The sequence below is a fragment of the Pelophylax lessonae genome, assembly GCF_965119305.1.
Source record: "Pelophylax lessonae genome assembly, chromosome: 3".
NCBI classification, from domain to species: Eukaryota; Metazoa; Chordata; class Amphibia; order Anura; family Ranidae; genus Pelophylax; species Pelophylax lessonae.
The window spans coordinates 478,181,453-478,209,152 of record NC_138770.1 but is presented as its reverse complement, the minus strand read 5'-3'; the positions used below and the strand labels follow the sequence as shown (position 1 = coordinate 478,209,152).

The 27,700-nt window shown below is 49.8% G+C and overlaps 1 protein-coding gene across 2 annotated transcripts in view; it reads left to right on the top strand.

The window, feature by feature from the left end:
• The window catches only part of NUP133 (nucleoporin 133), an 899,557-nt gene that overhangs the window by 243,631 nt on the left and 628,226 nt on the right, over positions 1-27,700 (top strand). The gene's annotated exons all lie outside the window — the stretch shown is intronic.

The window sequence follows — 27,700 nt, the reverse complement described above, 5'->3', positions numbered from 1 at the left end:
GCTGCTCCCTTACCTGATTGTAATTCGGCAGTAAGAGTAGTGGATACATTTAAATATCTAGGGATTCAAATATCACCTGACCCTAGTCAATATGTGGAACTTAACTTGCTACCACTGCTACATACATTTCGACACAAATGCGCGTCCTGGTGCAAGCTCCCCTTGTCGGTCATGGGTAGGATCAATCTAATCAAGATGGTGTGGGCGCCCCAAGTCCTATATGTCCTCCATAATGCTCCCATTTGGATTCCTAGGAGATGGTTTGTGCATGTAGAGTCACAATTTTGTGACTTGATTTGGTGTAAGAAGGTGGCTAGGATTAGGCTTTCTACCATTCAGATGGGAAAAGATAGTGGAGGGCTGGCGGTACCCAACCCTAGGGTATACTTTCTGGCCTCGCAACTGCAACAATTGGGAGGGTGGGGAACACATGACCTGACTGACCCTATTGGGGCCCTCTGGATTCCCCTGACCTCTCTACATACTGCATTTTGTACATTTGGAAGCTGGGTTTACGCACAGATCAGATACATCCCTGACAGTCAAACTACTTAAGATGTTATGGAAACATGTCAAATATATGTTGGGGATACTTCTCGAATACTCCAATTTGGCTGAACGCCAACTATCGTGAGTTACTCAAACTGGAGGGGGTGGGTATCTGGGAGTCCCTGGGCATGAGCTTCATGGCACAACTGTACAGGGCTGATGTTCTCAAGTATTTTCAAGAGTTACAGCAGGAATTTGCAATTCCCAGACAACACCTCTTGGTACTTAGAACTATGTCATGCTCTCCTCCCAGTCCAGAACTTCCACACTTAGGCTAACTGACCATAGATTAACAAAGGAAGTTTTTAGAACCATGACAAGAAGGGTATGATCTCCAGTAACTATGCAATCCTTGTAGGCTCTATGCAAGACCCGTCCACCCTCCCGGCCAGGGCGGGCTGGGGGGGGGGGGGGAAGATCTGGAACCTATTTATGGGGATACTTGGGAGCTGTACCTACCTTCTGTGCCGATGGTCTCCATATTGGCTTTGCAGAGGATCTCACACTTGTTCCTTTTTCACAGGGCTTACAGGACCCCTGTGCAGCTTTTTAAATGGGGTCGTAGACACACTCCTACATGCCCAAAATGCGAAAGGAAGCAGGGTACTCTTATCCACATGTTATGGAGGTGCCCCAAGCTGTTTCGCTATTGGGACTGTAGTGATTGCAACAATTTCTAGAGTCTTTAATTTTCAATTGCTCAGTGATCCGGTAGTGTGCCTACTTGGTGCACTGGAGGTGGAGACCTTGACCCCGAATGCTCATGTAGCCATCATATGTTTGCTTTGCGTTGCTCGAAAACTAATAGCTAGTTATTGGATCTCCTCCCATGTACCAACTATGGAGCAGTGGGTTACACAAGTTAATGCTCTTCTAATTGGAAAAAAGCTGACCTATCAGCATCTTAATGCCCACAAAATGTTTTACTCCCTCTGGCAACCATGGTTGGATGATCCCTCACTGGCTCCACATCAGTTGGTCATGAATAGGCTTCTGGAAGGTTGAGGTGCTGGTTGGCCTGATACACTCATCTCTCATACTGCCCCCAGTGGAATTACCTACCCCCCCTTGTGGTTTTCAATTCTGCCTTTCCCCTTTTGATGTTAGACTTGTTCATCCGCTCTGTTGTGGCGGTTTCTTGAGCATTGTTTGATATTCTACAAGATAGCTCTTTGTCTTTCTACATTGACCTTGTTTTAGACCATTGTGCTTGTTTTTGGTACTTTTTGTTGTACTGGATTTTGTGTTTCACTTGTTTTGCGGGATGCTGCTTGTACAATGATTTTCTTATGCTCAATAGAAATGTATTTTCTCTGTCGCTCATTGACAGACGCAGTCCTCTTTGATTAATATCAAATTGGGTTATACTGCCCTCTACAGGAGTAGGACACTAGGCAGAAGAAAACGTTCTGGCCCCACCTTAGGGGCAGTCCCAGAGGGTATATCCTCTCTCTCTCTGCTACAGGATGTTAGTTTTTTCTGTCTAGTCAGGAGTAAGGACCTAAGTTCCTTGCTGGGATCTTTGGTCCTGGCAAGATTTTTTAGATAAATCCTTTTTTAGTTAGCTTTTCTCTCCAGTTTCCTGTGAGATCTTCAAGCAAATTATGCCGGATCTGGGCGACGGGCTGGATGTTGAGATCCAGTGGTCACCCCAGCCAGCCTACAAGCACGTGCAGACTCCAGCTCTGCGCTGGATCAGCTGCGACACATTCAAACAATTATGCTGGAGCTGGGCGACGGGCTGGATGTTGAGATCCAGTGGTCACCCCAGTTCAGCCTACAAGCGTGTGCAGGCCCTAGCTCCGCGCTGGGTCGGCCTGCGACATAGTCCCGCTGGACGGGGACTGGCCTTGCGAGTGAAACATCTCGCTAGGGCGCCTACGACCAGTCGGAATCTGAGTCATGGCGTCCGCATTGGTTGACAGCTGGGGTTCTGTTAAGAGGGGGTGCCCGTCGGTTCCGGTATGGTGAGTAGATGTTCCCCCTGTCGGGTTTTTGGGATGGATACGGGCCCCTCTGTGGATGGTCGGACCCTTTGATCCTAATGTTCCCCCTCTGTCCTATGACATGTTCACAGATCCTCCTTTTGAGAGTGTCATTTGGTGAATAGGAGTTACACTTGGCTTGGTTTGGGAGCTGACGCTCCAGGAGCCTTGGTTTGGGAGCTGACGCTCCAGGAGCCTTGGTTTGGGAGCTGACGCTCCAGGAGCCTTGGTTTGGGAGCTGACGCTCCAGGAGCCTTGGTTTGGGAGCTGACGCTCCAGGAGCCTTGGTTTGGGAGCTGACGCTCCAAGAGGCTTGGTTTGGGAGATGACGCTCCATGAGGCTTGGTTTGGGAGATGACTAATTAGATAATCATAGAAAGTACTGGCATGTAGGTAAAAGGTTAAGCACCTACCCTATGCAGAGTGATGCAGCACAGGGGCTACCGCCATCCTCCCGCAGGCTGCACTTGTTAGGCCGCCGCCAGCCTTCCATAGCCATCCGCAGGCCGCCGCCAATCTTCCGGTAGAGGCCACACAAGTTTGGCAGGCCGCCGCCATCTTGCTGCAGGCCGCACGGATCCCGCAGGCCCATAGGACTCATAGAAACCGCCATTGTTTACACAGGCCGCCCGCAGGTCACTCAGGCCACCATTTTGCCGTAGCCTGTTGTCTCCTGCATGGGGGCGGCCATGTTTGATGTACCCAGCTACCTCGAGGAGTAGCACTGGGAGCGCCGGAAGGCGTGTATAGGGGGCGGAGCCACTTCCTTTACCCGGGAAAGCTATCACATGACTTCCTGGTCTGCTTAGGACAGCGCTGGGAGCAGTTTGGTAGAAGCTTCTCTGCATCAGGTGGTGAGCCCTTGGGGTCTCTCTCTCTCTCTGTGGGGTCCAAAGCAGGTACGCTGAGGGGCGCTATTGCGCTGGGGGATTACACATAAAAAATATTTTCTTCTTTTTTTTTTTTTTCGTTTTCAAATTTTTTACTGGTAAAGTGTCTGGGATTAGCAGGGACCCTGCCACACATGTATCCCCATCTGATCCTCTCGAGGTGGCTGCAGGACCCTCCAGTTCCCCACTTTCAATTGATGCATTATCAGCGGTTTTGGAGTCTTTTGTATCCCGGGTGGAGGTGGCCTGTCTGGAACGGGGCACAAGGAAGCGACCCCCGCCTACCCCTATTTCATCTGAAACTTCAGATTCTGAGCTTGTCACTGCAGCTGCAGGTCCCTCATCTGGGACTTGTGTTTCGGGTACTGTCTCCTCAGACAGTGAGGAGGACGTTTCGGCATCCGCCATAGCTCAAGAAGAAGCGTTGGTGAATGCACTAATTGTATCTGTCCGGGAAACCTTAAGACTTGAGGTTACACCGGCGGAAGTAGCTGATACTGAGATTCCTTTTGGTACTAATAAACCTACCAAAATGGCGAGAGTGTTCCCCTTGCCCAAATGTTTTGGTAATATAATTAAAGAAGAATGGGGTCGTCCAAAAACAAACCCCTGGTATTTCCTAACGCATGAGTTAGACGTTATCCGTTTGAGGAATCCCTCCTCAAAAAATGGACAGTACCACCATTGGTGGATTCACCGATTTCCAGATTAAATATAGCTACTGTTATCCCATTGGAGGACGCTCCATCCTTTAGGGATCCGGTGGATCGTAAGGTGGAAGCCGTGTCTCGCTCCATCTTTTCCCTGATTGGGTCAGCTTTTAGGCCAGTGATTGCAAATGGTTTGGTTTCACAAACATTGACAGAATGGACCAAGTTGTTATGCCGGGACTTAGAGGGGAGAAGCATCCCCCCGGCAGTATCAGACCTGCTGGAGCAGATGATACAAGGGCTACAGTTTGTCTGTGACACCGCTCGGGACGCCACTCCAGGGTTGGGGCGGGCATCGATTTCGGCAGTGGTCCTCAGGTGTATGCTGTGGTTAAAGTGCTGGTCGGCGGACCAAGGTTCCAAAAAAGCTTTGGCTAATCTCCCCTTTCAGGGGGATCGCCTATTTGGGGCCACCTTGGATGAGATTATAAAGGATCTCACTGGGGGCAAGAGCACCTTTTTGCCACAGAATACTAAGGGTAAAGGACCTCGTCAGAGACGGGGGCCTTCCTTGTTAGCTCAAAAAAAAAAAAAAAAATTTGCTCCGCTGGGGCGGGCGATAAAGCAAAGCCCTCCAAAGCTCCTCCAGGAGGTTTCAAGGGGCGCCAGTCGGGTAAACAAAAGTCCGGCTCTTCCAGACCTGAAGATAAGACTACTAAAGCCTGAAGGTGCGCCCCCACCCATAGCCGGGGTGGGGGGACGTCTTCGCCGGTTTCCGGATCCATGGCTTTCCAGAATCTCGGACAAGTGGGTTCGCAAAGTCATACGGTCAGGATACAAGATTGAGTTTCAATCACTCCCACCGGTGTGATTCTTCCCTTCCAATATCCGACTATCCCCGGATCGCTTAGAAGCTTTGCAGGGGGGCAGTAACGGATTTAATGCAACAAGGAGTGGTGGTCCACGTTCCTTGGACAGAGCGTTTTCAGGGGTTCTATTCAAACCTATTCACAATACCCAGAAAAGAGGGCAAGGTGCGTCCAATTCTGGACTTAAGAGCACTCAATCTTTTTGTCAGGGTACAAAAATTCAAAATGGAGTCCATTCGCACAGTAGCGGCCTCCCTGCATCAGGGAGATTTTCTGGCGTCCATAGACATCAAGGATGCCTATCTTCACATTTCCATTTACGTTTACGTTTTTTTTTACGTTTACGTTTTTCCATAGAGGAGAACCATTATCAGTTTGCGGCGTTACCCTTTGGTCTCGCCTTGGCTCCCCGGGTCTTCTCAAGGGTGTTTGCCCCAGTGTTGGCGCTGTTGCGACAGCGAGGCATATCGATTCTAGGTTACCTAGACGATCTTCGGCTCCGTGCGGAGTCTCCGTAGACTCTGTTGCTAAACTTGGAGATCACCATGATCTCTTTGCAAGAGTTCGGGTGGCTGGTGAACCTGCAGAAGTCATCTCTGGTTCCCACCAGGAGGCTGGAATATCTGGGTCTCATTTTAGACACATCCAGGGCAAAAGTGTTTCTTCCTGCGGGGAAACTCCAGAAGATTCAATCAACGATTTAGTTGTTACTAGCCGACAACTGGCCTTCCCTTTGGACTTGCATGAGGGTCCTGGGTTTGGTGGCTTCCTTCGAGGCAGTTCCATTTGCCCAGTCCCATACCCGAATCCTTCAGAGAGAGAGATTCTTCTCAAATGGAACCGAAATCCAGATTCCCTGGACAATCGGATCTGACTGAGCGAGCGGACCAGGGAGTCTCTGGTCTGGTGGCTTCGGTCTCAGATGCTCAGCCAGGGGGAAGTCATTTCTTCCAATATACTGGACGATTGTCACTACAGATGCCAGTCTATCCGGGTGGGGAGGAATTCTTGGCAAATTATCTGCTCAGGGGCTTTGGTCCCTGGAAGAGTCCAGGTTACCGATAAATGTATTGGAACTAAGAGCGATCAGACTTTGTCTGATTCATTGGACCGAGCAGCTCCGGGGCAGCCCGGTGCGGATCCAGCCGGACAATGCCACAGCAGTGGCTTACGTCAATCACCAGGGGGGGCACCAAGAGTGTCCTGGTGGCCATAGAAGTGGCCAGCATTCTTCGTTGGGCGGAACGGATTGTTCCAGCTCTCTCTGCGGTATTCATTCCAGGGGTGGAGAATTGACAGGCAGATTATCTCAGCCGTCAGATTCTGGATCAAGGGGAATGGTCTCTTCATCCATCCAGAGGTATTCCACCAACTGTGCCTTCGTTGTGGCACCCCGAATGTAGATCTGTTGGCATCTCGGCTCAACAGGAAAGTGCGAAGGTTTGGGGCTCGCTCCCGCGATCCTCTAGCAGACGCCGCAGACGCGCTGATCACCCCGTGGGGGCAGTATCAGCTATTGTATGCCAGTTATCCTGGTAGCTCTGGACTGGCCTCGTCGGGTCTGGTACGCCGACCTGGTCAGGCTGGTCGCAGACGTTCCTTGGCGACTTCCTCTCAGGGAGGATCTGCTGTCGCAGGGACCGATCTTCCATCCTGCTTTATGATCGCTGGTTTAACGGCCTGGCTATTGAGACCCAGGTGCTGAAGGACAAGGGGTTGTCAACTTCAGTGATTCCTACTCTAAAGCAAGGAAAGCGACTTCCAGAAAAGTCTATCATTGCACATGGAAGTCTTATATTGCGTGGTGTGAATCCCTTGGGTTCCCTCCACGTTCTTATTCGGTGGCCCGAATATTGGCTTTTTTGCAAAAGGGGGTTGAGCAGAAACTGACCTTGAGCACTATCAAGGGTCAGGTTTCAGCATTAGCAATCTTCCTTCAGAAGCCTCTGGCTACTCATTCCTTGATGCAGAGTTTCATCCAGGGAGTGCAACACCTGGCTCCACCAGTGCGCGCACCCTTACCGCCCTGGGATCTTAATTTGGTGCGGTCGGTTCTTCAGAAACCTCCCTTTGAAGATATCAGGGAGATTCCCTTGCATACTTTATCCCAGAAGGTGGCCTTCTTGGTGGCCATTACTTCTGCACGCAGGGTGTCAGAACTGGCTGCATTATCCTGTCGTTCCCCATATCTGGTGGTTCATAGGGATAAGGTTGTTTTGTGTCCGAATCCATCCTTTCTGCTAAGGTGGTTTCAGAGTTTCAGTTTAATGAGGACATTGTATTGCCTTCCCTGTGTCCTAAGCCCAGTCATCCTCGAATTTGCATTGCATTCCTTGGATGTAGTTCGGGCGATCAGGGTATACTTGAATACTACGGATTCATTTCGTAAGACGGATTCACTGTTTGTGATCACGGATGGCCCTAAGAAGGGGTTGCCAGTTTCTGCCGCGACCATCTCTAGATGGATCAGACAGACAGTGGTATAGACTTATTCTATTTAAGGGTCGGGATCCCCCGTTCCCTGTTAAGGCGCGCTCTACTCGGGTGCTTAGTGCTTCCTGGGCCTTCCGCCATCAGGCGTCAGTGGTTCAGGTTTTCAAGGCGACTACTTGATCGTCAGTTCATACCTTTACAAGATTGTATAAGGTTGAGGTGCTGGCATCGGCGGATGTCTCTTTTGGCCGCAAGGTTCCTGCAGGCCGCTGTTTGAGAAGACTATTGGTCTACCTCGAGGGTTTGTTGGGTTTTTTCACTTAGGTCTCAACTTTTTGTTCGATGAGTCCCTTGATGCTTCTGTTTTGTAAAATCTTACCGTAAAATCCTTTTCTCTTAGCTCATTGACAGACGCAGTACCCACCCCTCTATCTTTGGGTTGGGTTAAATTCTCTGACACTGCTTTGTGACATAACTAACATCCTGTAGCAGAGAGAGAGAGAAGATATACCCTCTGGGACTGCCCCTAAGGTGGGGCCAGAACGTTTTCATCTGCCTAGTGTCCTACTCCTGTAGAGGGCAGTATAACCCAATTTGATATTAATCAAAGAGGACTGAGTCTGTCAATGAGCTAAGAGAAAAGGATTTCACGGTAAGATTTTACAAAAATCCATTTTTTTTCTTGAAAAAAAAAAAGACTTCTCCCCATGTCCATACCCTTGCACTTGGGAATGAGTATAGGCTAAGAATGGCTTTCAGGAACATTCCTGATAGCCCAAATGTATGCAGGACAGCTTCCAGGTAACTCCACTGCACCCTATCGAACGCATTCTCAGCGTCCAGGGATAGGAGCAGAGAGGGTGTTTGGGTATGTTCTACACATTGGATGAGGTCTATAAATCGGAGGGTTACGTCTGAGGCTTGTCTGCCAAGGACAAAACTGACCTGGTCAATGTGTAGAAGTTCGGAGAGCTAAGAGTGTTGCATAAATCTTGGTGTCCACATTCAGTAATGATATGGGCCTATAATTTGCTGTGGAGTCTGACAACTTTTTGTTGATTTCTTCTTGTGTGAAAGGGTTTGCTAATGTTGCAAGTTGGTTTGCGGATAGGGAGGGTAAGTGTACGGAGGGTAGAACATAATTTGTGTAATGCACATGGGGGAGCACACGTGTTCGGGTTTTATAGTTTGGCATAAATAAGTTTGCTATGTCAAGGGGATTAGTCATCCATTCCCTTTCAGTGTTCAGCAGGAAGGGGATTTTTTTGCGATTTTGTTGTTTAACTTGTTTAGCTAGGGACGCTCCTGCCTTATTACTTGAGTGAGAGTGTAGTTTTAGGCACTTAATGTAATTATCAAACCTGTGATGGAGGAGTTCTCCTAGTTTATATCTGCAGTCTCTTAGCTGAGGCTTTGTTTTGTCATAAGATTTAAATTTGTAGTAATAAGGAATCTTATTTCCTTTTGATTATCTTTTTTTTTTTTTTTTTTTCTCTATCGTCCATTGACAGACGCAGCCTCATCTCCATGAGATGAGTGGGTTTCTGTTCCTCCCATCAGGAGTAGTCTAGGCTGTAAAATTTGATTACACACACCCAGGGGGCTGCCCCTCTACGCATAAACCCCCACTGCACAATCCAGCACATCAGTTTGTTTCTGCCTAGAGAAGAAGTAGGACCTAGATTTCGTGCTGGGACTCCGGTCTCAGTTTTTTTATTATTTTCTGAATATTTTCTTTTATTTCTCTTCACTCACTTGCTAGCTATTGTTCAGGGAATAATTTTCCTTTTCGATCTACAAGCAACAATGCCGGCTGGGGCTTCACACTGAATAATACAGCTCCTTATTGTCCCCCCCCAGTCTGGCCTACGAGCTTGAGCAGCTTATAGTTCCGACCTAGGCCTAGCCACGATGGTGCCCCCTTGTCCGGAGGGGGACGAGCCTGCGAGCCGATGCCTTGCCAGGTCGCATTGACCTGGAACGCCCAGAGTTGTAGCGTACCCATCGGCTGGCAGCACCCCCACTTCGGTTTGGAGACAGTCTGCCCAGAGCAGAGCCCACCCAGTCCATGGTTTGGTGAGTAAATGTGCCTCCCTTGCCCCTGCTGTCCTTTGGGGGATGTGAGCCCTCCCCTGGGGATAATGGCATTTGTGCCTCCCAAGAGATCCCCCTGGTCTGCCCGGTACCCTTCAGGGACTGTGTCTGGTGTGCTGGGGGGGGGGGGGGTACCTTGGCTTCGCTGGTTCCTTATGTATTTCCTGAGGCCTTCATGTGTCGGTCCATAGCTACATGGTGTGCTGTGGGCGCCACCATCTTAGATGTGGGCAATGAGATTTTCTCTTACGTCCTCCCGACAGTCGCTGCCACCTCTAAGTCATCACTATTGGGTATTGACTTCCGCTCCGCAGGAGTAGCTAGGCATAATACTTAGTCAAAAGATCAAAGCATTTAGCATAGAAACACCCGTGGGGGCTGTCCCACTGGTCAATACCCCCCTGCAGTAATCCCTCCCAACTCAGTTTGTCTCTGCCTAGCGTCAGGAGTAGTCAGGCTTCCCTGTGCTGGGGCTTTCAGTCTCAGCCTTCTAATCTTTTCTTTTGATTTTTATTTTTAAAATGTCAGTTTTTTCTTTGCTTTACTAGCTGTTTATTTTGTCAGCTTAGTTTAGTTGGATCTTCGGATGAAGATAGATTCTGCGGAGCTGGGAATCGGACTGACCGCCCTAGTTCTCCAGGGCATAGGGATCCCCAGCCCGCCATCGAGCGTTCGGCCATGTGTTCGTCCTGGCATTATGAACGACCCATCCCTGCTTGCAGCAGGGATGCAGCCTGTGAGGTGGCTACCTCCCTGGATAAATCTGCGGTGCTGCAGTGGCCTTTTCTTGGCTAACGTCATTCCCTGTCAGATGAGGACAGCGGCTTTCCGTTCATAGAGGCACCCCACGCCCTCTGGTACAGGTAAGTACTTCTGTGTGGGGCCTCTGTCTGGGGTGGCAGGCCTGTGTTGCTGTGTGTTCCCCATGTCTGTGCCTGTGTGGGGCTCCCTGATGCGATCCATGTGGGGGTCGCTTGTACATGTGCTGTGTGTTTTTGGGGGCCCCTTCCCCTGTGTCACGTCGGTGTTTTTAGCGGTGCAGACTGCGTGTGCGGCGGCCGCAGTGGGTAAAAACTTTCAGTATGGGCAAGCATGTCTGGCTTCACTATGGGCTTATCTGCATGCTGTTTTGGCGCTACCCGGCGCCATCTTATGTGTGGCAAAACGATGTTCTGAACACATGTTTGGCGGCCATCTTGCCGAAGCCTCCCATTCAGTTCTATGGGCAGCCATTTTCCCTGGGTCTTGCAGCTTATAGTTCAGCCTCTGATGACCTCACTTCCTTTTCCTCTGAAGCAGCGATCGATGTGGTAACACTCTGTGGGGGCACTGCAGACTGTCTCTTCCATAACTCTGTTTTGTCCTTCCTGGCTCAGTTTCTTCGCCTTTTGGGGGTCTTTGGTCACTGTACATATAGCGGTGGGCTGTGCACTCCGCGTCAATTTTAAAGGGCCAGTACCTTTTTATTGCCCTGTTTTTTTTTTTTTTTTTTTTCTAACTTGGGCAATGGAATCTCAGGGCAGCAAATTCCCCCCCCAGCCCTGGTGGGGGGCCCCAGTCCTGCTGTGGCCCCTGTTATACCTGATTTGGCCGCCGTAGTGGCGTCTTTAGTGTCCAAAATGTAGGTGCTGATTGCTGCTAGGAAAAGGCCCAGATTATCTATCTCCTCTGATTCAGATGGTGATGTGGCTGCTGCGGCGGGCATGCCCTTTTTAGGGTCTCGCTCATCCCTGGACCCTGTGGGGTCTGAGGGGGAGGTGGAGGGGGTTGATGATTCTCCCCTGGGGTCGCCTGAAGAACGTGCGACCATGGATGACTTGACTTCTTCTGTGAAAGAAACACTACACTTGGAGGATGAGCCCAGTCCTCCGGGCATTGTGTCCTCTTTTGGTACACACAGGACCCGCAAGTCGGCGCAGGTTTTTCCCTGTCCCGCTGAGTTTCATTACACTGTGAATGAACTATGGCACACTTTAAAACGTCCATTCATGGTACCTAGTCAGTTTAAGTTGCTTTATCCCTTTGCCCGGAATTGCGATGGTGTGTGCCTCCCACAGGTGGATCACACTGTGGCCGTGTTAAACAAGGCTACCTTGATTCCTACTGAGGAGACTCTGGTGTTCCGGGATCCCACGGACAGGAGGTTGGAGTCTCTTGCCCGCCATTCCTACACGGTGGTGGGTTCTTTGCTCAAACCTGTTTTCTCATTTGTTCTGGTGGCTCAGGCGGTGGCTGATTGAACTAAGGTGCTTAGACACAACCTTGCGTCTGATTCTGCCACGCTGGCTATGGTGGACCAAATTCACTAAGGAGTCATGTATTTGTGTGATGCGGCCTTAAATGAGGCCCCTTTGGTAGCACGCCTATCTAGTGTTGCGGTGCTTAACTGTCGACTGATCTGGCTGAAGAGCTGGTCGGCTGACCAGACATCACGGAAACAGTTGCTGATTTTCCCTATGCTGATTCTCGCCTTTTTGGCGAGGCGTTGGGTACCTTGGTAAAAGGCGTCATGGGGGGCAAGAGCACCATGCTGCCCCAGAACCCGAAGAACAAGTCCTTTCGTGGCAAGCGGGGTTCCGCCTCTCGAATCCAATCAAGGGTCCTTTTGTGCCTTTAGGAATCAAACCCAAGGGCAAGCCCTTCAAGAGCCACGGTAGCCAGAAGAAGCCCTGGGTGGGCAAGCAGAAGTCCGGCAATGCCGGTGCGGCGGGTCAATCCGCCTCTGCCTGAAGGGGCGCCCTCACCCTTTTCAGGGGTGGGGGATGTTTGCGCGGTTTCCTCCAACCTTGGCTGCTCCGAATTCCGGACAGGTGGGTTCATGAAATCATTCGATCAGGGTACAAGATTGAATTCCTTTCCCGGCCGGCGGACAGATTTTTTCCCTCAAATCTTCATTTGACCCCAGGGCGCCTGCAGGACCTGCATCAAGCGGTGCAGGACCTCCTTGCCCAGGGGGTGCTATTCCAATCTGTTCACTGTGCCCAGAAAGGAGGGCAAGGTGCGTCCTATTCTCGACTTGAAAGTGCTGAACCGCTTTGTGCGCGTTCGAAAGTTCCGTATGGAATCCCTCCGCTCGATGGTGGCCTCCCTGAGTCCAGGGGAATTCCTGGCCTCTATAGACCTGAAGGATGCATACCTACACATCCCCATTTTTGAGGGTCACCAGAGGTACCTTCGGTTTGCAATAGCGGAGGACCACTATCAGTTTGTGGCGTTACCGTTCAGTCTTGCTTCGGTTCCAAGGGTCTTTACCAAAGTGTTGGCCCCTGTTCTGGGCCTGCTAAGGTCTCAGGGCATTGCAGTCTTGGGATATCTGGACGATCTCTTAAGATCGAGTGCCAGCCAGGACCTACTGCGCAATCTGTCCACTACGGTACAGATGCTCCAGGAGTTCGGATGGACCATCAACGTACAGAAGTCGACCTTGTCTCCTTTGGTTCGTCTTCCCTATCTGGGAATGGTTCTGGACTCTGCTCAAGCAAAGGTGTTCTTGCCGGAGGACAAGCTCCGGACCTTACAGGACGAGATCAGGTCCCTCAGGGACAAGCCATCCTCATCACTCAGGACCTGCATGCGGTCCCTTTGCTCAGTTTCACACTCGGTCTCTTCAAGCGGAGATCCTGGCCAGGTGGGACAGACTACCTCAGTCCTTAGATCTGAGTGTCTCATTGAGTCGCCGGACCAGAATTGATCTTCTGTGGTGGCTTCAGTCCCCGGCTGTGTCAGAAGGAAAATCCTTCCGTCCGTTGCTGTGGACGGTGATTATCACGGATGCCAGCCTGTCGGGCTGGGGTGGAGCCCTGGGCGATCTGTCTGCCCAGGGCACTTGGTCGGGGGAGGAATCCTCCCTTCTGATCAACATATTGGAATTGAGAGCGATCAAACTCTGTCTCTTCCAGTGGTCGGATCGACTTTGGGGCCGTCCTGTTCAGGTACAGACGGACAATGCTACCGCGGTGGCTTATGTGAACCACCAAGGGGGCACCAGGAGTGTCCGGGCGGCCCGGGAGGTGACAGACATTCTGTCTTGGGCCGAGACTCATGTCCCGGGAATTTCAGCAGTTCATATTCCGGGTGTGGAGAATTGGCAGGCCGACTATCTGAGCCGCCAGACCATGAAACAGGAGGAATGGTCCCTACACCCGGAGGTCTTCCAAATGCTGTGTGCGAAGTGGGGATCCCCAGACGTGGATCTGTTCGCGTCTCGGCTAAATCACAAGGTGGAAAGATTTGTGGCAAGAAAGCGCGATCCGTGGGCGGACACCTCAGATGTGTCGGTGGCCCCTTGGCATCAGTATCGTCTGATGTATGTCTTTCCTCCGATTCAGTTGTCCAGGTTCCTTTGCAGGTTAGCCTTGGAACCAAACTTGGTGATTCTAGTGGCACCAGACTGGCCACGTCGGTCCTGGTACGCCGACGTTGTTCACCTGGCGGTCGAGCCTCCTTGGCGTTTGCCGATGCGGGAAGAGACAGGGGTCTCTCCTCAGAGGTCATTCCTACTCTTATCAAGGCTAGGAAAGCCTCATCTGGTAAAATTTATTACCGTACCTGGAAAGCTTATTTCGCCTGGTGTGAGTCCAGGGGGTTCTCCCCTCGCTCATACTCGGTGACGAGAGTATTGGCTTTCCTTCAGACTGGTGTGGACCAGCGCTCGACGCTGGCCACGATTAGGGGCCAGGTTTCTGCACTGGCTGTTCTTTTCCAATGCCCTGTGGCATCTCATTCCTTTCGATTTCGCAGGGCTCTGGGTGGAGGGTGTTGAGGGTGAGGAGTCTCCAGACCTCTGCAGAATGTGACTTGCCGGTATGAATCCCTGTGTGTATTGCGCGGGCTGTTCCGTGCTCTCTGTCCCATCTCCTATCGCAGCTGCTGCTAGAGGACTCTTGGTGCGCCTCCGCCGCCATGTTTGTGTAGACCGGCGGGGACAGCAGGGAAGAATTCGGAGAGCTTTCTCACCGGAGCCGCTTCTGTGTGCCGTCTGCGGTGGGCCATTGTGTAGTGCAGGCGTTGTTTTCTTGGCAGGTAGGATTCAGGTCCGACGCAGTGCCGTAGATACGTGTAGGGATAGATAGACCCGGGAACACTCTGGAGCTCTCAGGCTAAGCGGCCATTACTCTCGGCGGTCCCCCCCCCGTTTCCCCCACAGGTCATGTTTGTGAATCAACTTATTCACACAAAGAAATAGCATTGTAATGTAAACAGGTGGACTACATTGTTTACAATGCTATTTGTATGTGTGATCAAGTTGTTCGACCAACTTTTTAGTCAGGTTCAGGCTGCTATGTTGCAGCTATGTTGTATTGCCCCCTGCACTAGTGCAGAAAGTGAGAGTGTTCATCACCATGTCCAACATTGTGGATGAGAAGTAGACATAGACTTACAGCCGAGAGAGCAGAAGTGCTGGTCTTCATGAAAAAAAAAAAAAAAATGCCATTGCTTATTAAGTGAGCATTCATAGGTCATGTTTGCTATTTCTTTTTTTTTTTTTTTTTCCCATAAAAATTTTATTGAAGATAATAAGGAAGAACATACAAGATATGCATGGTGCATGAGAACATCTACATGGAATGTACACAGGAAAGTGTTACATAAGAAAAAAACTACATAACCTAGCATTAAAGACCAGGCTAAACATCAGTAAGGCTACAATGGGTTCATGCAGAAAAATAACATATGGCCTGATATGGGTCTCAACCTGTAGGAAGGGGATACACGGGGCAAGGACCCAGGCTAACTGGGGTCATGCAGAAAAGGGGTCATGTGCCACAGCGGCATCATTTACTGAGTACTGTTAGCCAGGTTGTATGGATGGTAGGGGTTGGGAGTGGCCAGTAGACGGAAGAGGTCCCACTGGTTATGAAGTAGCGTGTCGTTTAGCCGGTGACAGGATGAGCAACAGATTGGGAGGGAATGATGGGGAAGGGAAGGAAGGGATAGGAAGGGTTGGGAAAGAAGGGAAGTAGAGGGGAGAAAGAGAAGGGGTAGTAGGGAGGGGGCAAGGGTGGCAGGGAGAGCAAGAAAGGTATGGGGGTAGGGGAGGGTAAGGGGAGACTAAATCAGGGTGGTGTGTGGTTATCGGTGGTTTAAAGATCCATACCAAGAGTATGGGCATAGGTGGGGGTAGGGTGAAACTGCAGTTCCGAGCCCCCACAGGGTTGCTCAAGGTCATGGAGGGGGGCATCAAGCCTCCATAACATTTTTGTAGGTGGTAGAATCCTTGAACCGGATCCAGTCTATCCATTGGGCTGAGAATCTGTGGACTTGGTCACGAGAGATACTGATTAGTTCCTCCAATTCCTCAACTCTATTGAATCTAAGAAACCATTCCTTAGGCGATGGGATGGAGGTTGATTTCCAATGGCAAGGTAAGCATAATTTGGCAGCATTTAGCATGTGACGCGCAAGAACCGTTCTGCGCGTGGGGTGCGTATCTGGGACATGGTTGAGAAGGAAATGGCCAGGGGTCAGGGGAAGGTCACAAGACGTGACTTCACGCGCTGTCCTGTGGACCATCTCCCAGAAGGGCTAAATTGTGGCACAGTTCCACCATATATGGAGCATGGAGCCGGATTCCTCCTGACACCTCCAGCAGGTGCCTGGGACTCCTGGCTGAAATTTGTGAATTATGTCCGGTGTCCTGTACCGACGAGTCAGGATCTTATATCCGTTCTCTTGGGTTGTAACATTAACAGAGGCCCGATGGACCGAACGGCATATAGATTCCCATTCCTTTTCAGAGAGAGAGAGTTGGAGATCTCGAGACCAGGCCTGTGCAAAGGGGGTCAGGGACGCTGAAGGTGCGTCAAGTAGATGACCATAAAGTTCAGAAATCAGGTGTCGCTGAAGTTTGGTTCGGGGGGTGTCAGGGGTCTCGTCCAGTCTCTAGAAGCAGCTGATGTGAGAAAATGGCGTATCTGGAAGTAGGACCAAAGTGGAAGAGTGTTGGGAACCAAGGAACGATTGAGCTCCTCCCAGGACAGAAGAGTCCCATCTTTATAGAATTAATGGGCATGCACCTCTCAGTGGGGCCAGCAGTGTCGAAGGAAATTGGCTGAAATGCCAGGTGGAAATGCAGGGTTCATTCTTAGGGAGGTCAGGGGACCAGCTTGTGGGTTGACCTGGAGCTTTTTCCGCCACTTGTCCTGAGCCATAAGTGGTGGGCCAATCAATGGGTGGCACTTAAGGGTTTGGGGGACAGTTGAGAGGGGCATCCAAGCCAGAAGGTGAAGTAGGATCTCCGAGAAGGTGTTTTCAAGGCTAACAACTGCTTTGCAAGAGGAGTGGAGACTCCAATCCAGAAGTCTAGCTAGGATGCAGGCCTTGTGATAGCTCTGTACATCGGGAAGGCCCAGGCCACCTTTGTGTTTAGGGGCCTTCAGGCGGGAGAATTTGATCCTGGGAGGTTTCCCATTCCATATGAATTGAGAGCTATTAGTTTGGAGAGTCAAGAAAAATGATGACGGGAGCTGGATAGGCACCGCTTGAAAAAGATATAGCAGCCTGGGGAGAATGGACATCTTGAGCAGGGCAGCTCTGCCAAACCACAAGACTCGGAGATTCTTCCACACCCGAAGATCAGTGCAAATGGATGACAGCATAGGTCTATAGTTAGTGTCAAAGAGGGAGGCAAGGAGGCGAGGTATATGTATGCCCAGATAGGGGATAGAGACAGGCGCCCATGTAAAGGGAAAATTGGCTTGGCATCTCTCAACATCCGCATCAGAGAGAGTAATATTCAGGGCCATGGACTTGGAGTAATTTACTTTAAGGTTTGAAAGGGAGCGGAAGAGTGCCAGATCATGTAGCAGGTTGGGTAGGGTGATGTGTGGTTGGGAGAGGAAAAGCAACATGTCATCCACGAAGGCGGCTACCTTGTGAGTGGTGTCGCCTATGAGGATCCCGCGGATATTGGGATTTGAACGAATCATGTTCAAGAAGGGTTCCAAGGATAGGACGAAGATAATGGGGGACAAGGGGCATCCTTGTCTTGTGCCATTAGAGAGGTGGAAGGCGTCCGACAGGTGGCCATTGACCCGCACCCGGGCTGTTTGGTTAGTGTATAAGGCACGTATGTTCGATGGCATTTTCTCTCGCAGCCCTTTGGATTCCAGCATTGACGAGAGATAGTCCCATGCCACTCTGTCGAACGCCTTCTCCGCGTCCAGGGAAAGGAAGAAACCGGGAAGATTATGGGAAGTAAGCCAATGGTGGACATTCAGAGCCCTGGTAGTATTGTCCCGTGCCTCCCTCCCCGGGACGAACCCAACTTGGTCCAGAGAAACCAGGGAAGGGAGGAACGGGACAAGACGGTTTGCTAAGATTTTTGCATAAAGTTTGGCATGGACATTTAGAAGAGAAATTGGATGGTAACTGAATACTAGCGTACCATCCTTGCCTTCCTTCGGGATCACCGTGATGTATGCCTCTAGTAACGATGCAGAGTGGTGTTGGGACTCGGCAAGACTCCCAAAAGCTCTGATAAAGTGCGGCTTAAGTATGTCTGCGAACGCTCTAAAGTAAAGCAGAGGAAGTCCGTCTGGTCCAGGTGCTTTGCCCGGCTTCATCTCACGAAGAGCTCTAGAGAGTTCCTCCGTAGTGATGGGAGATTCAAGAGCTTCAGCATCTTGGGGAGAGAGGGGAGACAAGCAATGCGATCTGAAAAAGTTCTCGAGCTGGGCCTTCCTTGAATCAGCCTGGGAATAATTACCCGGGGTAGAGGAAAGGTTGTATAGGCCCTTGTATAATTCCTCAAATTGACGGGCAATAGCCACATTAGAGCAGTGTTGGGTACCAGTCGAGTCCCTGATTGTGTGGACTGAGGCAAGGACAATCTTGGCACGAGTGGCTCGGGCTAGGAGGCGGCCACTTTTATTCCCCTGCTCATAGAACACCTTACGGCCGAGGACTAGCCTACGGTGCGCTTGGAGGCCCAGCAGATCTTTCAGATGGGATCGGACCTCAAGGAGCTCCGACGCGACCGCCTGAGCGAGAGAGCGTTTGTAGACTGTCTCGAGGATGCTCAGCCGGGAGTAGAGGTCTTGGAGTTCGCGCTGGCGTGCTTTCTTCAGAGACGCTGCTACAGATAGAAACTTGCCTCTAATCACGCACTTATGCACCTCCCATTGAGCTAGTGGCCCAGTGTCGGGGGTATCGTTGATCACGAAGTATTCCTTAAGTTTATCAGTCAATCTGGAGAGGACAGCCCCATCTTTAAGGAGCAAGGGGTTCAGTCTCCATGTTTTGTTTCTGGTGTCGATTTCAGGGAACCGGAGTGTCGTGGTTATAGGGCTGTGATCCGATAGGATCCTAGGCTCAATAGACGCCTCCGAAAGAAATTGCAGGTCTGGTTGTGAAAGAAAGATATAGTCAATCCTCGAGAATTTCGAATGGGGAGCGGAAAAGGTGTAATCCCTATCGTTGGGAAAAAGTGTCCTCCAAGAGTCATGGATGTGCAGGGACCGAAGTTGGAGGTGGATTTGACGCAGTGCCTGGAACGGTAGCACTGAGGCACCAGTTGAAGAATCCAGGAGAGGGTTGAGAGGAGCGTTAAAGTCTCCTCCAAATATGAAGAGCCCTGCAGTGAAGTCTGCGAGTTCTGAGCAAACGGAGCGGAAGAAGGACACTTGTTTGCTGTTTGGCACATAGATGTCAGCCAGAGTGACTGGTTGGGTGTTAAGATGACCTTTAACGAAGAGGAACCTGCCCTCTGGGTCTGACCTGACATCTAGCGGCCTGAAGTCTACATGTTTGGAGAGTAAAATGGAAACACCACGTGTTTTGGAGCCATTCAGAAGTAGCATGAAATGCAGTGGGGAAGTGCTTATTCGAAAAGGAGAGCGGGTCGTCTGTTCTGAAATTGGTTTCTTGTACCAGTACTATTTGGGCACGGAGCCTCAAGGCCTCGGCTAGGAATTGGGAACGCTTTTCGGGGATGTTCAATCCTTGGGCGTTGGATGAGAGAATTTTGATAGTGCATTGCGTTTTGACCACTCCAGGGTCTGACATGGTGGTGCCTAATTGGTTGGGACCCAGTTACGAAAAACTGGAGGAGTGGCAGGGGTGGGGAAGGGGGAAGGATAGAGTAGAGGAAGGAAGAGGGACAAGAGGGGAGAAGGGGCAAGGAAGGGAGGGGGCGGATAGGGGGACGAGAGGGGGAAAGGCCCGGGGGGGGGGATGAGGAGGAGGATAGGGAGGAGGGATGCAGAAAAAACACAAGGGTGAAAAAGAATAGAAAGAGTCCCCTAGCTGACCTCTCTCAGTAAATCGGACCGATCAACCGCAAGAGGGGATAGGACACAGAGTGCCACAGGTCAACTGCAGTTAAGAACTGTCGTTGAGGTGGGGAACAGTAGTCTGGATACGGCCCCAAGTCAGGCATGGGACGGCTCTGCACTGGGGATCAGCGGAGCGAATATCTCAAAAGATGAGGGGTGCCTCATACAAACTGGCTAAGAGGGTCAATGAGTGAATCAGAGCAGTGATGTGAAGGGGGAATCAACGGATGCCCTTCGAGGTGCAAGTATACAATCACTTAAACAATAACAAAATCAAGTGAGATATGGCATAGCATGAGAAATGTTAACTGTAACTGAACCAATTAAGCTGTAACATACAGTGGAAGATAATAAATTCTACAAAATGACAGGTCTGTTTATGAAGCAATTAGCTAGCAACTCAGCGGTAGGCACTCCCATCCCATCCCCCCAACCCTCGGAGGCCAATTATGGGGAGGGAAACAGAACCCCAAGAGTAAGTTAAGGCTAGTCCTGGGAGTGCAATCGGGAGGGGGAATGGTGATCTTAGCAGGTAAATATAGGACTTCACAGAGGTTGATCAAAAGGGGGGAATATAGGTAGCTGGGAGGGATGACACTGCCTTGGGGAGCCTTGATGGTTTTACCAGGAAGACAGGGGAAATGAAGAAGGGGGAGGGGCCGAATTAGGGAGGGACCAAGCGGGGGGAGGAGGGTGTCAAATTTAGGGGAAGACTATACGAGGTCGGTTACAGGAGAGGGGGAAGGGGATGGGAAGGACAGGGGTGAGAGGCCCAGGATTCAACCTTACTCAGTATCCCATGTGTAGCAGGCACACGGTATGCAGCATCTCAACTATACACTTCTAACCCAGTGCAATCTTATCAAACCCCCCCCCCCCCACACACACACACACACACACACACACACACACACACACACACACACACACACACACACACACACACACACACACACACACACACACACACACACACACACACACACACACACACACCATCCAAGTAATGACATATACATATGTAACGGTTGCTAAAGGCATCTGGTAAACCAGCACTTAAATTAGACATTTATGGACTAACGTAAAAGTGGAGAAAGACCTTCTGCAGTAAGCACTATTGTGCAGAGTTTGAAATCCGGAGGGTATGGTGAGGATCACCGCAGTCCATGAGGCAAGGCAGTTCGGGCCAGTAGCGCCGGGTCTTCTAGAGAGCTACATCAGCCAGCTCTGACCTGTGAAGAGTCAGGGAAGAGGGGGTACATTGGGAGGGAGGGCGGCTTCAACTCCAGGGGCAGCATGTGGAAGGAACCGAGTGGTCAGGAAAGGGGGAGGAAAGTCTATACATCAAACATGGAGGGCGTTCGGATTGGGAAAGTGAAGGAAATGAAGGCAGCCAGCTGGTGGGTTCTTCGGAGCGTTAGGGGGGACAGCGGCATCTGTCAAGAGTGGAAAAGAATCCGCGCTTAGGATAATATCGAAGGGAGGGGGTAGAAAAAAGCAATTGGCTGCAGCCCACTTCAGAATATAACCCACTAGAGATTATATTAGATATATAGAGGAAAAAGGAGAAGTGCTTGGCATCTGTGACCACTAATTGGATATAGCCTCGATAGAGGAGTCCAGGTCAAGGGAATATATAGGGCACAAGCAGGCAGGGGCAGGAGGGGGACGGGATAAGAGTACCTTTACAAGTTTACAAGTGCAGCATACAGACATCAGTGATCCGCTCGAGAAATCAGAGGTTCAGTTTCTCCCGATGATGGGCTGGAGATCGGAGAGGACTCGGGCGACAATCTTCTCTGGAGCGCATTGGAGTCGCATCTTGTTGAGAATGGCGTTGTCTGCGGTGTCTACTCCTCTGTGCTTTAGGGGTTGTGGAGGCAGTGACCGAAATCCAGGGGTCTGGTGTATAAAACTTGCCATACCATTCGGGTAAATCCATCACTGGAATGTCCAGGGCGTCACAGAAAGCAGGGATGTCATCAGGGACTTTCAAGGAGGCAGACCTGCCACGGAAGGTGGCAAAGAGGCAAAATGGGAAGCGCAACATCTGTAAGTGATACCTCTGGTGCGGAGTGCTTCTAGTAGGGGACAAAGGGCTCGGCGGTTTTTCAGAGTGATGGGCGAGAGGTCCTGGAAGAATTTTAGCTCCGTCCCTTCGAATTGCACTCGGTCCCGACCTCTCGCTTTCCGAAGAGTGGCTTCCTTGAGGGGGTAGCTCACCAAGCAGCATACCACATCGCGGGGTGGGTCAGAGTCTCCCGCTCATGGGCATAGGGCCCGATGCGCCCTCTCGAAGTCGATCGGGGTATCAGCCGGCCTTTCAAGCAGGTCGTTAAAAATTGTGGTTAGTGTGGTGGTCAGGTCGGGGGGTTCCACAGACTCCGGGAGGCCTCGTAGCCGGATATTATGCCTCCTACCCCGGTTGTCCAGGTCCTCCAGATGGTGGTTAATCTCAATGAGATGAGAGGTGTACGAGTCCGTGCCCCTCTGGAGTTGCTTGATGGCAGCCGCGTGGGTGGCAGAGGCTTTTTCCGTATCAGCTAGCCTGGCAGTCACTGAGCGAAGTTCTGCCGTGAGTTCCGAGATAGCAGAGCCTAAAGTCAATTCAATGTCTGCAGCAACATTTTGGAGGTCTGTGAGGCTCGGAAGAGGGACCGATGCAGTCGGTGGGGCTTGAGGCCCGGTGGAAGTAGAGGAGTGCGCAACGGGAGAGCTAGGCGCGGGAGCAGGAGAGGCCGCACAGCGGTCATTCTTCTGTGTACGAAAGATGGCAGGGATGTTTCCCGTGAGTTGAGTTTCTTGGTCGGGCATCGCCCGGCTGGCAGAAGCACTGCGACCCGATCTCAGCATAATAAAATGGCTGTAGGCACCCGAAAAGGCTAATTGCGGCTATTCGAGTCCGGTGCCAAGCCACGCCCCTATGTTTGCTATTTCTTTGTGTGATAAAGTTGATTCACGTTGTAATGTAAACGGGTAGTCCAGCCTACGGTCCCTACATTAGCTCATTGGGTGACACAAGTCAATACAATTCTATTGCGGGAACAATTGGCATACCACCACAGAAATGCAGTCAAAAATTTTCACAAGATTTGGCAAGATTGGCTGGATTGTCCAGAGTTGGCCCCAGCACAGCTGCTCATGTACCGAATTCTGCAGGCCTAAGCTTTCTGGTAGACAACTTCTGTGCTCTGGGATTTCTCTTTGTTCTTTTCCTTCCCCCCCCCCCCCCCTCGTTTTTTTTTTTTTTTTTTTCCCCTCTTTGCTCCTACTTTTCTTCCCTTCCTCCCATTCTTTCCTTTTCCTGAGACTGGCTTTTTCCATCTTTTTGCCATGGCTGGGGATCGTCCCTTGCTCCTTTATTTCTCAGATTTTTGCATGGACATAATGGTTCAGAGCCATGGTGCTCACGAATGGGGTAATTTTCCTTCTCTCCTTCTGTTCATTTATAGTGGGGATTGTACTGCTGGTATGGGGAGATATTCATATGATATATGCCGAACCCTGTCTATTTTAGTACTTTGCAGCATTTGATTGTTAATAATAGCTAGAAGGTGTTCTGGTGTCTTAACTATCCTACCGCCAATGTGGTTTTTGATCTTCCTGTATTACTCTGTAACTTTCCTTATGTTATGAAGTATGACCCCTGCAATGGGTGCAAACCTTTTTTATATGTACATGATTGTCATTCTAATGTATGTTTCTATCGGTCTTTCTTGTTTTCTCAATAAAACCCATTTTGGATTTAAAAGAAAAAAAAAAAAACATGTAGTTCATTCACTGTCACGCGCCACCATCATAAATTGTGATGGTGGTGTGACACTGGACTGCATGTTTACAATGCTATTTGTATGTGTGATCAAGTTATTGTTAGACCAACTTTTTAGTTTGTTCTCACTGAGAATGACTCAGGTTCACCTGCTATGTTGCTGCTGTGTGTGTTGCATTTTAAATTCCTGTTTTGAAGGATTTTGCACCTTATATTTTTTACATGTTTGATTACTATTGTATGTTCAAGCAATAAACTGTTTTTTTTTTTTTTTTTCTTGTGGCTACATTTTTTAATTTTGAGTTTGATTACATAATATTTTAGATTTTGAATGCACAATTGTTAAAACAATAGTACCGGATCGGTATCGGTTATCGACAGATACACAAAGCCAGGCATTGGTATCGGGACTGGAAAAGTCTTATCGGTGCCCCCCTACACATAATGATCACATATGGGTCAAAACACCAATTGAAATGGCAAATAGCAAAAAAAAAAGAATGTGTAAATATAATTAACCACTTAAGGTCTGCTCACATTGCTGCTACTGCAGCAATGTGGCTCGTTATCGTCCAGCGACGTAGTAATACGTCGCTGGACTCCTTCCCCTGTAGGCGGCGCTCATGCGCTGAAGGAGGCGCGCTCCCGCTGTTTTCAGTCACAGTGGTAGTCGGGCCAAGGGAGGAGCGGCGGCGATCGCCGCTGCTCTTCCCCGAGCGGGCAGATCTCCTAAGTGACAGGCAGGGACAGATAGCATAGTTCAGCATAGCTGAACATGCGATCTGTCCCTGACTCACTGTCACCTCCCCCCACACACGTTAGTAAGCACCAGGCATACATTAACCCCTCCCTCTCCAATAAAATTAACCCCTTCCCTGCCAGTGTCATTTTTACAGTAACAGTGCATATATATAGCACTGATTACTGCAGTAATGTCACTGGTACCCCCAAAAGTGTCAAAAATGTCAGTCAAGGGTCCGAACTGTCCGCCGCAATGTCGCAGTCCCACAAAAAAAATCGCAAATCGTGCCATTACTCGTTAAAAAAAAAAAAAAACAAAAATGACAAATCTTTCCCTTAGTAAACGCAATAACTTTTGCGCAAACCAATCAAAATACGCTTATTGTGATTTTTCTTTTTACCAAACCTAGGTAGCAGAAAACAAATTGGCCAAAATTTTAAAAAAAAAAAATGATTTTTACTTTTTTTTTTTTTTTTTGGGGGGGGGGGGAGGAATTTCATAAAATGTTAAAAATAGTTATTCTTTCAAAATAAACACTCTTTTTTTTGTTTATAGCGCAAAAAGTAAAAATCGCACAGGTGATCAAATACCTAAGCTCTGTTTGTGGGAAAAAAAAGGACATAAATTTTGTTTGGGTACGGCGTCGCACGACCACACAATTGTCCGTTAAATGTGCACATCGCTGTATGGCAAAAAGTGGCCCAGACGTAAGACAGCAAAATCCTCTAGCGGTAAAGTGGTTAATGTGCATGAACATAATAAAAAATCAATCATGCAGTGAACCAAGTCCGTGAATCTGTAAATAAGTAAAAACACTTCTCAAAATATCTTTATACAATGACAGTAACTGAAACCAATTTAGTGCAGTGCTTAATATAAGCATAAACTGTTCATTGTGCTGGATTCCTTTCACCAAAAAACACCTATGTATGCAATGTCCGCTCACCTATGGAATGTTTACTGTGTAATCAATAAAAAGAATCCGCCTAGAACTTCCTCTAGACTCCTTCACAATAACAGTTTGTGCAGCATCACTGTTGGTGATAAAATGTCTTCTGTCATCTGTTATCTTGCTTTTGTAATCATTTGATTACACACAATTTGATGTGATCATTTGATTTCACATCCATAGCAGCGCACCTGTCATTCACTTTTTATTTATGCTGCGGTTTTTGCTCATGAAAATACTGCAAATGAATTTAAAAAAGGCCAACAAATGCACCACAAATGTGTTGCTAATGCATGTAACCATGCATTATGAATTGCAACATAGTTCATCCAGACCTGCACTCAGGAGGTTAGGTTTTCCACCCTGTTTCTCAGTTGCAGGATTTATTAATCTGGCAGTCCATGCCCAGGTGTTGAGAAATGGGGAGTGATTACTGCTTGTCTGTGTCCCAGCTGTGTCTCCCAATTAAAAAAAAAAAAATGTTTTTTTTTGTTTTTTTTTTTACATACTATAGCTAAAATTGTTTCTCTGTCGCTCATTGACAGACGCAGTCCTCTTGATTAATATCAAATTGGGTTATACTGCCCTCTACAGGAGTAGGACACTAGGCAGAAGAAAACGTTCTGGCCACACCTTAGGGGCAGTCCCAGAGGGTATATCCTCTCTCCCTCTGCTACAGGATGCCAGTTTTTTTCTGTCTAGTCAGGACCTAAGTTCCTTGCTGGGATCTTTGGTCCTGGCAAGATTTTTTTTAGAATTTTTTTTTTTTTTTTAGGCAGCTTTTTTTCTCCAGTTGTTCCTGTGAGATCTTCAAGCAATGATGCTGGAGCTGGGCGACGGGCTGGATGTTGAGACCCAGTGGTCACCCCAGTCAGCCTACTAGCGCGTGCAGGCCCTAGCCCTGCGCTGGGTCGGCCGCGACCTAGTCCCACTGGACGGGGACTTACCCTGCGAGTTAAACGTCTCGCCGGGACGCCGACGACCAGTTGGAAACGGAGTCGTGGCGTCCGTATTGGTCGACAGCCCCCCCCCACCTCGGTGGAGAGGGGTTCTGTCAGGAGTGGTGTCTGCCTGTTCCGGTATGGTGAGTAAAATGTTCCCCCTCTCCCCCTGACGGGTTTGTGGGAGGACGTGGGCCCCTCCCTGGGATGATCGGACCCTCATGATCCTGGGTCCCCCCTCTATCCTATAACAGGTGTCACAGATCCCCCTCTTGAGGGTGATTTGGTGAATAAGAACCAGGAGGCTTGGTTTGGGAGCTGACTATCGGTAGTCACTGTATGAGTGGGCACTGTAAAGGGACCATGACTGAAGTCAGTGGCTGGCATTACTGTTAGGATGGCCATGTAAGAGGGTGATATGATCCTACCTTATATATAAGGTTGCAATGCCTGTACTACCGCCGTCCGCAGGTCGCCATCCTCCCGCAGGCCGCCATCCTCCTGCATGTCGCACAGGCCGATGCTTGCATTCCACAGGCCGCCGCCATCTTCCCGCAGGTCGCGCGGGGCCGCCATCTTGGCGTAGCCTCGTGTCTCCGGCATGGGGCGGCCATTTTGGAGATGACCAGCTACCTCGAGGAGTAGCATGGGAGGCGCCGGAAGGCGTGTAGAGGGGGGGAGCCACCTCCTTTACCCGGGAAAACGATCCAAAAGACTTCCTGTCTGTAAGAGACAGCGCTGAGAGCAGGTTGATAGAAGCCTCTGTGCATCAGGTGGTGAGCCTTTGGGGTCTCTCTCTCTCTCTCTCTCTCTCTCTCTCTCTGTGGGGTCCAAAGCAGGTAACACTGAGGGGCGCTGTTGCGCCGAGGGATTACAAAAAAAAAAGTTTTTTTCTTTGCAATTATTTTTTGTTTGCTGGCAAGTGTCTGGGATTAATCATGGACCCTGCCACACATGTATCCCCACCTGATCCCCTCGAGGTGGCCGCAGGACCCTCCAGTGCCCACTTGTGATTGATGCATTATCAGCAGTTTTGGAGTCTTTGGTATCCCGGGTGGAGGTGGCCTGTCAGGGACGGGGGTCAAGGAAGCGACCCCTGCCTACCCCTATTTCATCTGACACTTCAGATACAGATTCTGAGCTTGTCACTGCAGGTCCCTCTTCTGGGGCTGCTGTCTCGGGTACGGTCTCCTCAGACAGTGAGGAGGACGTTTCTGCCTCCGCCATAGCACAAGAAGAAGCGTTGGTGGACGCACTAGTCATGTCTGTCCGGGAAACCTTAAGTCTTGAGGTTACACCGGCAGAGGTAGCTGACTCTGAAATTCGCTTTGGGACCAGCAAGCCTACCAAAATGGCGAAGGTTTTTCCCTTGCCCACATGTTTTGGTAATCTAATTAAAGAAGAATGGGTTCGTCCGAAACGAACCCCTGCTATTTCCAAACGCATTGCTAGGCGCTATCTGTTTGAGGAATCCCTCCTTAAAAAATGGACGGTACCACCAGTGGTGGACCCACCGATTTCCAGACTAAATAAAGCCACTGTTATCCCGTTGGAT